The 12536-nt window shown below is 45.1% G+C and overlaps 1 long non-coding RNA gene across 1 annotated transcript in view; it reads right to left on the bottom strand.

Moving 5' to 3' along the window:
* Window positions 1-291: 291 nt before the first annotated feature.
* The window catches only part of LOC149870800 (uncharacterized), a 353531-nt gene continuing 341286 nt past the window's right edge, over window positions 292-12536 (bottom strand). The window contains exon 4 of the long non-coding RNA XR_016440496.1: window positions 292-307. This is a non-coding gene — a long non-coding RNA (uncharacterized LOC149870800). The remainder of the gene's footprint in view (window positions 308-12536) is intronic.

Genomic DNA, 12536 nt, shown 5'->3' with positions numbered 1-12536 from the left:
TCTCCTCAGGCAGAATTACCACAATGCAATAAAACAGGATGAAATACCAATCCTCCCCCCACCCCCCCCAAAAAAGAAAAACAATAGAAGCATAGAAATTAAGGCCTGGAAGGGATCTTGAGAGATCATTGAGTCCAACCTCCCCTGCTCTGGGCAGGAATACTACTGAGATCAAATGATCCCAGCAAAGTGTCTGTCCAATCTCCTCTTGAAGACTTTCGAGGTTAGGGACTGCACCATCTCCTTGGGAAGTTTATTCCAAATTCTGGTCACCCTTACTGTAAAGAAGTTCTTCCTTGTATCCAACCTAAAACCAACACAGTTTACAGTCATTGCTCCTTGTCCTTCTCTGGGTCAACCTAGTGAACAATTTTTCTCCCAGTTCCCGGTATGTGCTCCTTACATACTTAGACGGCCACCAAGTCCCTCCCGGTCATCTCTTCCCAGGCTGAACAGTCCCAGATCTCTTAGTCTTTCCTCATAAGGTTTGTCCTCAAGGCCATTATTCTTGTGGCCCTTCTCTGGACCTTTTCAACATTATCCATGTTGTTTTTGAAGCATGACACCCAGAACTGGACAAAGTACTCCAGTTGGGGTCTCACCAGCGCTGAGTAGAGAGGAAGTATCACTTCCTTAGCCCTGCTTGCGACACATCAGCTAATGCATCCCAGTATACCATTAGCTCTGTTGACTACAGAGTTGCACTGGCAGCTCATGTACATCCTGTGATCAGCCATAACTCCAAGATCCCTGTCAGCCATCATGCTCTATAAGAACCTGCCAAAGAAAGAATAAAAGGGGTTGGCCTGTGACCTTCCACAATACCCCTGCTCAATTTAGAAAGGCAATGCTTCTGCTGGCACTATGAGAGTTTGTTACATAGGTTTTGAATATAGGTGTGGAGCTAAAAATGAAATCTTGAGAATGAGTTAATAGTACCTCCAAGTTTCCCACTAGGTAATAATGTAGGAGGTAGAGAATAAGGACCAGACACCTCACTGCCTTGTACTTTGCGAGTGGGAATTGAGGGAACACTACCAAGTGGCTGCGTCTACATGAGACACTGACTGCACAGTAGCCTGTGACTACTGCACAGTAGTGTCACATGTCAGGAAGCGTGATGTGACCATTTCTAGGATGCCCATTATAATTCTTAACAGCTAATTGGGACCAGCTGCTGAAATCTGGGACTTTCCTGGCTATAGTGGGACATATGGTTACTAGGGGTGTGCGAAGCAGCTCCTGTTCAATTCGGATTCAGATTTGGCCCAAATCAGGGACAGTGAATCGATTCATTGATTCAAATCGCTGTCCCTGACTCGATTCGGCCAAAGCTGAATCTGAAGATTTGACGCTGATTTAGTGACTCAGCAATGGAGAAATAGACACAGCTTTAAAAACTTTTTCTATATACCTTGAGGTAGCAGGCGTGGCTCATAAATGCTGCAATGCTGGGGCAGATGGAGCATCCCACAGGAGCACAGGGGACCCTCCACATGCTCGGCGGTGAACCCAGAAGTGGACTGGAAGTACTTCTGATCCATTTCCAGGTCTGCCAGGGAGCACACAGGGGGCCCCTCGCACCCCACTCCAGCTTGGCAATCAGTGGCAGGGGTCCCTGGGTGCCCCCCCAGACCCAGGAGGCACCAGTCACCAAGCTGAGGAGGGGGGTACGGAGTGGGGGGCTCCCAGCACGCTCCCAGGTGGACCCAGAAGTGGACCAGAAGTGCTTCTGGTCCACTTCCAGGTCTGCTGCTGAGTGCATTGGGAGCCCCCGGTGCTTCTGTGGGATGCTCAATCTGCCCCAGCACCACAGCGATTGCAAGCCCCTGCTACCTAGAGGTATGTAGAAAAAACATTTAAAGCTGTGTCTATGTCTGAATCACTGAATCTTTCTGAATCTCTCCAAATTGATTCAGGGGGTTCTGATTTGATTCAGAGAGATTAAAGGGTCCTGATTCAATATGAATTCAGAGATTCAGCCACCGAATCGAGACAAATCTCCACCGAATCAAATCAGGGACTGAAACTTTGCACAGCCCTAATGGTCATCCTAACTTTAATCAGGCAGGCCACAGCACCATTTTCACTGGATTTTGTAAATGATTTTGTGACTGTGCAAGGTGGCCAGCGGTAGAGAAATGGACCTCATGGAGCTTTTGTCAGCCAAGATGATGGCTTTTACATGTCTTTTTCTCTAAGCGTATTTTACTGTGGCTTCTCTAAGGCCATGCAGCCTGGTGGAGGGGGGATGGAAGGTGAAGTTTCAGGTACTTCAGTGGAGCGGCCAAGATTTAGAAGATGGAGCTGAGCCTCAGCCCAAATCCAAATCTTCCTCTCCTCATTACTGTTAGTACAGCCCAGTTAGTACTGTTACTTCCTGTAATTTTCCATTACAAAGCTCTGAGAATGTATGTAAAAGCACAGTCAGTGCTGGTTGCAGGATGATGAACCATCTTGAAATGACAGATTTAAATCAGTCTCCTCTCTGCATGAACCAGCCCGGGGAGGACGGTCCCAAGGCCATTTCTTTAATAAATGGAGGGAGGAGGTAGCAGGGGGAAGGGCAAGCTGCAGAATGAATAGCTACATGCTAGGTTGTACTGAATCAGGTGTCTGGCTGCATTCCTCCTACAGGCCTAGTCCATTGACTCAAAGGGCATAAATCAGTGAAAATCTTTCCACTGTCCTTCCCAAGTACAGATTTGACACCAGACTTCCTTCTCTGAATAGTGTCGCCTTATCCTCCTGCACTCTGTAACTGCCCAGCCTAGCTGGCAATTTCAGAAACAGGCTGCCACCCTGCCATGAAGAGGAAGCCTGCTGAAGAGATTTATTTTGAGAGTTGATTATTTTCCTGATTCGCTGACAGCTTCTCCACTCTCCTGTTGTCCAGCTTGTATTTTTTCCAATGATGAAATAAGATCCTGATGTTGGGCATAAAATGTAGGGAGGGAAAGCTCTCTTGACTTAAATATTTTTTTTTTTTACTAAATACTTTTTTAAATAGAGGAATTCTACCGGGGGGGGGGGGGGGGGAAGCAGGAAGGAATAAGCCAAAAGCAAATCCACAACAACAATATTTAACTTTAAAAAGGGGAACTATGTGAAAATGCGGAAGCGAATCTGAAGAAAACCACAAGGTGCAGGCACGGGGACAAAATGCCTCCAGGCAGCATGGAGATTATCTAAAAATAGTATATTAGAGGCTTAAATTAAATGGATACCACAAATCAAGAGACACCAAATGATCCTGAGAAAACCAGCATAGGTAAATAGTTGAGTCAAGGAGGCTAGTAGAAGCAGAAAGATGCTACTAAATGATGGAAGTCATGCCCAAAAGAGGAAAAGAAAGGCACAGAAATTCTGGTAAGTTAAACATAAAGCCATAATCAGGCAGGATAAGAAGGACTTTGAGGAGCATTTCACTAGAAACATGGAAGTTAATCATTTGTTTCCAGGTACATAAGGAGCAGAAAGCCTGTTGGAGTGTTGGTGAGGTCTTTAGATGGCCAGGGCATAAAAGGTGCAACCAGGATAAACAGGATCACAGTAGAGAAGCTAAACAAATTCTCTGCATTGTTTTTTACTACAGAGAATATTAGGGTAGTCCCACATTAGCTCCATTTATTTCAGTGAATAAAATATGAAGAATGGCCCCCAACTAGGTGAAAATAAGAAGTTTTAGAAAAAACTGACAAGCTGAATAGTAACAGGTCACCGCTAGCCAGTGGCATTCACCCAAGAGTTCTAAAAACTCAGCTACACAGCTCCAGAAGTGTTAGCAAAAATTTGCAAACTGTTGCTTAAAACAGCCTCTACATGAAAGGATGGGACTGTAGACGATGTAACAATCTTTGGAAAGGGCTCCAGCAGCGATGCAGGGATCTACAGACCAGTGACTCTAACATTTGTTCCCAACAACTGGTACATTCTGTAATAAAAAAATACAATTAGTAGACATGTGGACAAATGTGATATGCTGGGGAACAGTCAATATGGTTCTTGTAAAGCATTTATGTCCTAGAATGCTTTGAGGTTATCAATAAATCTGTGGCTAAGAGGGTCCATTTGATAGAGTATATTTCGATTTTCAAAAAGCTTTTGACAATGTCCCTCACCAAATGTGCTGGGGGAAAAAAACTAAGCAAAATTAGAAAAATGAATATTTTTGTAGCTATTTAAAAAAAAAAATTACACAAAACAGTCATTGATCAAACCATGGGGTTGGAAAGGGTCTTAAGAGTTTCCTTACTACACTGTCTCCTTGGTTCAGTGACAGCTAGACAACTTCTCATTTGCCTTTGATACATAATTATACCAAAAGATAACCATTTGCTATAATTCTTTGCATCCCACTTCTTCCCTTTACTTCCCATCTCCTCTTCCCTGTTTTCACCTCTCATTCTCTGTAGGGTTCCCTCTGTTCTTAATGATCATTGGTGATTTTGGACTTGATTTTTGAGAAGTCAGCCATGCAGTTCACATGTAAAAATGCCTGTAAACAAGTGTGCCTAATCAGTGCACAACTGCCAAGAGTGCTGGCCAACATTGTATATTTGTGTGTACAAATGGATAGCTGGGTATGAAACTTGCTAGCTAATGCACCAAGCCTGAATTTACAGGGGAAATGCAACAGCTTTAAACAATTAACACAAGAGTACACTCATGAACATTTTTATGCTCATCACTTTGGCCATGTCTACCCAGCTAGCTAGGGTTGACCATAAAGCAGTCCTCAAGCTCATGTCCACCAACTATCTAAAGGTAAATCCCTGTGTTTGATGACTGCTGCTAAACTTCCAGGTATGAGGTCAACCTCTCTTGTGCTCATCATTTTCACGTGTGCACGCCTGGAGCACAGGAGGTCTGCCAGCAGTGATCCCACAATCCTCTCTTCCTCATTTCCAGCTCTTCTGCACCCCATTTCTTCCCTTTACTTCCCATAAGTAGAGACAGGTAGTGACTGCAGACCAGCTCCCTGAGAAGGACCTGGGATCTTCTTGAGTACTGTAAAGATATAAGTAGTACAATGTGGCACAAGGTGATAAGGCTGTAAGGTAAGAAGGAGATGGGGAAGGATGACTTACATAGCTCAGATTGCTTGAGAGCAACCTCAATGTCAGTCCTCATATCAATGCAGACAGACCTCAAGTGTTTGACTTTCTGAAGGTCTATCATGTTTACCTTCAAACATACAAATGAAAAGGAGAAAGTAATTGAGTGGAAGTCATGATTCATAATAGCAACAGATGATGAAGGAGTAAACCAAGGGCTGTTTCCATCATTTCATAATAAGATACATTCAGATGCAGATGTTTACTTGCATGGGCTTCACAAAGGTGCACACAAACATGTGATGAGCACAGGAAAATGAGCAGCACACCAATCTGTATATAGCTTGTGCAGCACAGATGACACTCAGATGTTCACATGTTTCAAAGCAACACTTCCTTCTTAGCACATGCCTGGCCTGAAAAGCTGACTTTTTGCTTAGGCAAAAATGTGGCATAGCTACAAGGTATTGTACAGCTGCACTTCATGTTCCTCTTCTTTCTGCTGTGATATTCTCTGCACCATTCTGATGACAGGAAAAGCACACACCATATTTTACACCTCATTTCAATTAAAGGAACCAAATTAATTTCTTTATATAGTATCTCCATAACGTCTCATGATCAGGGGACTACTAAACTGGATCCAATAATGAGTCCCTCTTCCCCATTTTCATTTTGTTTCTAGCATGTTTGTAAATTTTACCTACCTTTCAAGCTTAGACATTATTACAGTGCTGCCTGGAGGTCCGAGACTGCTCAATGCCATATATTCAAAGAGTAAGAGAGTCCTTGTTTCATTTTTTATACAAAAGTGCAAAGCTCAGAGGAAATAAAGTCTTACTGGATGGGATTTTTAGAAGTGCCTAAGGAGTAAAAGTCCCAGTTATTTATCACTTAGGTGCTTTTTCCAATCCCATTCATTATCCAGAAAGGAAAAGCCCGGAGACCAAGGAGGAGATCCACAGTGGTATATAGATGCCTAACTCCATTAAAATCAATAGGAGTGAGGCACCTATGCCTTGGAGGGTTTGGGCCTACATTACACAAGAAGCCCATAGTCAGAACTAAACCTAAGTGCCCTCAATTATAGTCCAGGGCTCTAATAATGGAGCCGGGCTACCTGTGTGCAGGACATAGTATGCTGCTTCTACGAACCCCCCTTTCACCTGTGCTGCTCTGTCTGACGCTGACTGCTGTCGCGCTATGGGAGATCATTCTTCATACAACTTTGCTTCCAATGCCTCCTTGCTTTCCTGTGACCTTGTTACCTCATTATTCTAATCTCCTGGTATTTTATAAAAAATAAATCTATATAACGAAGTTGGAATTATGCTGAGTAACTTGCTGGAGTTCGGAGCAGCTCCCGGGGTTCATATCTTTGGCCCATGTAATTTGTCACAGTGCTACCAAAGTCCACGGAGCTACAGCACCTTGCACCAGCAGAGGACCTGTCCCTCCCAAGTTGCCACTGAGTAATTACACATTGCTCCCAACTCACATTTGTAGCAGCTCCTGTGACATTTGAGAAAATGCCAAATGAATTCATCATCGTGACATGGCGCACAGCAATGAGCTTATAATATCCCAGACACACTTAAACTGTTAAAGAACAAATGAATTAAAGTAAAAAAAAAAGAAAGAAAAATGTCTGTGATTTCTATATTCCACTGAAGTACAAAATCTGATGTCTCATTCAGCTTTTTATGATTTATTCAAGACCCAGGAGGAAGGAGTTTTTTTTTTTTAAATATGTTTTCTAATCTAGCCTTGTGTTAGGTTTGAAGGGGGAAGGTTATGAGACAAAACACTTGTCTTTATCTTAGAGGGAGACATAACAGAACAATGGAATTTAATACTAGGGCAAAAACCACAGACAATCATGTAGAGCCTGGGAGTTCAGCTTTGTTTAAATAGGCCAGGAAGACATTTGGGCTGTAGGCATCATAAAGAATGACAGGTGCCACAGACAAAAGAAACCCTAGGGTAGATCTATAGGTGAGGAAATAGTGATTCAGCGTACCTCTCTGGTTTCTTCATGCAGCCTCCTGTTCAGGAGAAGCCTTTACACTACAGAAAAGCAAAATCCATCAGTACCATGTGGCATACATGCCAGGCAAAACTCTTAGGTAAGCTTCAGGTGGTGAATAACCCATGGTGGCCATGCCCAATGGTAGACTTTTCAGGCAGGCTGAATAGGTGAGTAAGAGTCACATTTCACATCTCTCTCAGCAGTACTGGGTGGAGGAAGGGTGCTGAATTTAAATGGTTGTACAGCCAGGTAAAACTTGCTGTTTTGCCACATGAAGAAATGTTTCAGAGACACCTGAATTCTGGCCTCTGATATACTGCTCATTTCCAAAGCTTCTAGTTTCTCACCATAAAACCTTTCTTACAAACAGGAGATACAGTGACTTAACCAAAATTGGTTTGCTCTTCTCCATCATTTTAAAACTGTGAGCATTGCTTTAGCTTAGGCCTGTGAATTTACTGATGCAAGATAACTGGAGATATGCCTTGGACTGATATACAAAGATCAACTGGGAATTGTATAGCTGTTTAGTTAGAAAGTTTTTTAAAAACCCTCAATTTTGTGACTCAACTACACTAGATAAGCCTCTGCAGGTGTATCAGCACAACTATGTCAGCAGAGCCCCCTACTGGAGATTCACCACATGTCAGTCGAAGGGGTTTGTCTGTCAACTACACAAGACCTCTCCAAAATGACATAAGCTAACCTTGTCAGGGAGCATCTTGAGAGGCTGGACCCCCACCGATAAGCTGGTCCGGATAGATTGCACCCAAGAGTGCCAAAGGCACTAACAGGTATCACAGAGCAGCCACGGGCAAGGATATTTGAGAACTCATGGTACTTGGGTGAAGTACCTGAAGATTGGAAAAGGACCAATGTGGTGCCCATCTTCAAGAAAGGGAGGAAAGAAGACCCAGGAAACTACAGGCCGAACTACAGGAAACTACATGTGCCCCCCCCCGCCGAGAGTGCTGGTCCCCCCAAAAGTGAGCACTGGTAGGGGGCATAGAGAGTGCTAGTGCCCCCCCCCCCATTGGCTTCCTCCCCGGTTACCAGCTGGCCGATGAGGGACACCCCACCCCCCAGTCATGCCCTGCTGGTGACTCCCAGACCTAGAAGGCACCAGTCACCCATGAGAACAAGCCTTATGACGAGAGGCTGAGAGCTATGGGACTCTTCAGCCTGGAGAAGTGTGGGCTCAGGGGTGACTTGGTGGCAGCCTAGAAGTACATAGGGGTGTGCATCAGGATCTGGAGGAACACCTGGTCACCAGAGCACCCCAGGGATGACAAGACAAGCCCCAATAGTCACAACCTACTGTAAGACCATTTCAGGCTGGACATAAGGAAAAACTTCTTTACTGCCTGAGCCCCCAAGGCTTGGAACAAACTTTCTCCACAGGTGGTGCAAGCACCTACTCTGGACACTTTCAAGAAACATTTGGACATTTATCCTGCTGGGATCCTTTGACCCTAGCCGACTTCTGCCCCTTGGGCAGGGGGCTGGACCCGATGATCTTACCCTCATGTCTATGAAATCTATAAGCTAAGAAAGGCACTTCTCTATTGAGGCACTTCTCTATTCAGCTGTATTTACAGTAGCGTTTTTGCCGGCATAGTTCTGTGATTTTTTTCACACTGTCATCAGAGACAGCTATGCTGGCAAAACTTTATGGTGCACACCTGGTTTTAGTTAAACTGATGCAACCTGGTGTGTCAACCAGTGCTAAGAGATTAATTTTACATGAAAATATGCATAGAACATGAAGTTTATCAAATACTGGATCCCAAATCTAAAACTGCCACAGAGAAAAACTGAATTAGAAACAGATCAGTTCCCACACAGAAAAACATCAAGGCATCTACGAAAACAAGAATTAGCCATTTAAATGATCATTTAACAAGGTTTAATTTTAGAGCTAATTCCCTTCCCCACTTTCCTTGCAGTTTTTAATCTGTTCAAAAGGAGACAGCTCTGAAATAAGGAGAGAAGCTCAAGGTACTTACCTTCTTCTAACACAGTGGTTCCCAACCTTTTTAGACCACGGACTGGTAAACTGTGGACAGGCATACTGCAGATCAGAAATGACCAGCATACTGCGGACCATGAAGGGTTGGTTGCCGGACCCTAAGTCTGGAAGTAACTGGCATGCTGTGGACCAGGAGCCAACCATTTTTTATGGCTGCTGGTTCACAGTATGCCAGTCACTTCCAGACTTTCAGTCTGGCGGCCAACCCTTTGGGGCCCAGTAGCAGGCTGAGGCCCTGGGGTTGGAAACCTCTGTTTTGACAGACATAGTGGTCTAGGTATCAAGGATCAAACTTAGGTCTGATTGAGATGTATGCCAGTCCCATTTAGTGTAGGTGAACCATTTTACTCCTTGTCTGATGGAGGACCTATATCTTCAGTCAGAGGAACTGTTGCTGTTTTCTGTCTTGCATATTCTTTTTGTTTCTTTATTTCCATGACAAATGGTCCACATAACATTTCATTTTGTCTTTCCTTATTTTTAAAGATAGGTAAATTTAGATAAAATTTAATTCAGGGAGAAGAACAAGAAGCAGCCATCTTATATTCCAACAAGGGAAATTTATATTGAATATTAGGAAGAACTTTCTCATTAAGAAGTTTGCTAAGCACTAGAAGAAATAACCTAGAGAGGTAATGGATCTCCATGCTTGGAAACTTTTAAGAGTAGGCCAGACAAACACTTATCTAGGGTAGCTTAGTGAGAGAAGAGGCTGCCTTGAACAGGAGCTCAGACTAGATCAGGGTGTCAAACATATAGTCCACAGCCTGGATTTGGCTCAGAACCGTTCCATCTGGCTGCTGGTAGTCAGGCAGGCAGGCTATCAGAAGGTAGGGGTACACAACCTCCCTGGACCTCAATGGACATGACCATCAGCGAGAGCCCCCATAACACATGCTGCTGCCTAAGGTGCCATTGCGTGCAGGTCTGTGTCACTGCACACCCCTGGATGCGTGCTGCTGCCCCCAGATACACACTGCCACCCAAACATGACTCTGTGGAACTGCGTGCCCCTAGACTCATGCTGTCACCCAGATGTGGCTCTGGGCTGCTGTTTGCCATCAGACAAGTGTTGCGGCCTGTCCATAGCTCCATGCTGCTCCTTGGCCCCAGGCCTACCACAGTTGTTGCTGGCCCCAGGGATCCAGTCCAGGAGGAGCCATCCATAGCTTCCAGATGGACTCATAAATGACCAGGGTGACAAATAAAAGAAAATACACAAGAATACTGTTTTTCAAAAGAAAGAGAAATTTGCTCCTGGCTCTTAGCCAAACTGCCTGTTATAGGCCCCTAAGGGCAAAGTGCTCAGTGTTCAGAAGTGGGACTTAATGGAGCACTGCAAAGAATGTGAATTCAAGGGCAGACATGCTATTGCATCCCCTATCGCTCTCAAGAAACAGGACAAGCCAAGCAAAGCCCCGCATGCTCCTAATATCCATCATTCTTATGATATCTGTGCCCAGTCCCTGGCACAGAGCTCGGCAGAGATGCCAAAGTGCATCCAAGCAGCAGGACAAATTAGCTAGTGCCGAATCCTCTGTTGCCAGAGCTAGGCTACTAAGGCATCTCTATGCTACTCTGCAGGCTGCAGCATGCGCATTTCCAAAGCTTCTAGTTTCTCGCCATAAAACCTTTATTACAATGATGCTGAGAATAAATCCCACATCATTCATGTCACAATCTTGGATGAAGACCCATGGCCTTGAGACCTTACTGGGGCCTGACTGGCTGTTTTTGCTTGCTCCATGCTTGTATGGCTCTAGCTGGCTGGATACTCATTTCAGGAACCAGTAAGAAGGAGCAGGTTTTTCTACCTCTGCTTGCTTCCCCATGTAAAATCCCTTCACAGCACACAGCATGCAAAACTTAGGTCAACTCAGATCAACATGGAAATCCATCTGTTATACCAGTCACTGTGTACCAGTACACCATGGACTTGCATAACTAGAAAGAATTGCCAGGCACAGAGTTGGAGACACTAAGAGCAGCCACCTCATGCTGCGGTTACTCAGGACCCTTGGGGACCTCAATGTACAGACACAAGATAGCTCTGATACCGAAGAAACTTCAGCTGCTGAAGAAAGCATTTTTCTGCAAGTATCTAGAATTGGGACAGCTGGCAAAAGCACTTCTTTCCACATTACTTGTCACTAGCCTCCCAGAGGGAGTGCTTCAGGTATTATTAGCAAAGACCCATGTGCTCTTGGGCACAGCTCCTTCAAAGGCAGGAATATTTCACAGTACCGATGTCCTACATATAGGAATTCTTGTTCTGCATCTGAGGCATGTAAAAAATATCAGACGCTACAGTGATATAAATGTAAATGTATTTAGTAAATAAATGTAATTCAGTAAATAAAGCAGCAGGAGCTATGCAAAATATCATCTAAATCAGTTTTCGTGGACTCCATATTGTGCACATGTTAGGAGCAGGAGTAGCACAGAACCAGTATTTCCTTGCTTGTTGGCTGTAAATCTTTCCATCTGTCACCACTGGGCCACACCATCTCTTCCCTACTATTCCCCTGCAAGATATGGGGCCCCCATCTCACATGAGCATGGCTGCAGTGTGAAAGGCCAGCATCACTCCACCTCTGCTTGAACAAGGGCTGTGCAGAGAGGGCGGCTGGCTTCTGGGTAGCCACAGGGTGGGGATAATCCCCCACTCCTGGCCCACTGCTGTTACAAAGAAGTAGGGCAGGAAGAGACCTCCAGAGGTGATCTAATCTAACCCCCTGCCTGAGACAGGATTGACAGCAGCATTGACTTCCCCAGTAGTCATGGTAGAGGCCAGCAAACAGCTCACCCCCACAAGTCTAAATAATGATTCCAAAAAGTTTGTTGAGTACTCTGGTAGTGGGACTGGGTCGTACCTCTGTTGGCCACCTCCCCATTGGTGGGGAGGGAAGTCACTCCAGTGCAGAAGTTCCACCCTGCCCACATTGGGGCAGAGGATTGGCTGTGGTGGGCTCTGAGCTGATTGGCTGGCATAGGGGCAGGGCTGCAGGGAGGTCATGCCTGCTGGCAGAAAGCACATGGTGCTCCGGTGGGAGGGGGGAGGTCAGATGCAGCCTGGATCCGGGGCTGCGGTTCATCCCAGGGACCCAGCTGGGGCCACAGACACAGCCAAGGAGAGGGCAGGCTTCAGCCAGCCTAGGGATCAAGATTTACCATGGATGAACTCTAAATGGGATAAAGAGCATTAATCCAAATACCTTGGCTGGGTGGGGTGGGGATGGGGATGTTTGATTCCTCACAGGGGCCCTCAAATGGTCCCATGTACTACTAACTGAGGTATTGTTTCTACCTGGATATAGCTGTTGGCCTGAAATCCCCATGATCACTTATTTCTATGGTTAACTCCTGCCTCTCTCAAGGATGTGAGAGGGAACCAAGGGAGCTGGGCTTCATGATAGGTGAG

This window comes from Crocodylus siamensis, chromosome 2 (genome assembly GCF_052110815.1).
Source record: "Crocodylus siamensis isolate JL-2025a chromosome 2, ASM5211081v1, whole genome shotgun sequence".
Classification (NCBI taxonomy): Eukaryota; Metazoa; Chordata; order Crocodylia; family Crocodylidae; genus Crocodylus; species Crocodylus siamensis.
The sequence above is the reverse complement of the archived record's forward strand: the minus strand, read 5'-3'. Positions and strand labels throughout refer to the sequence as shown.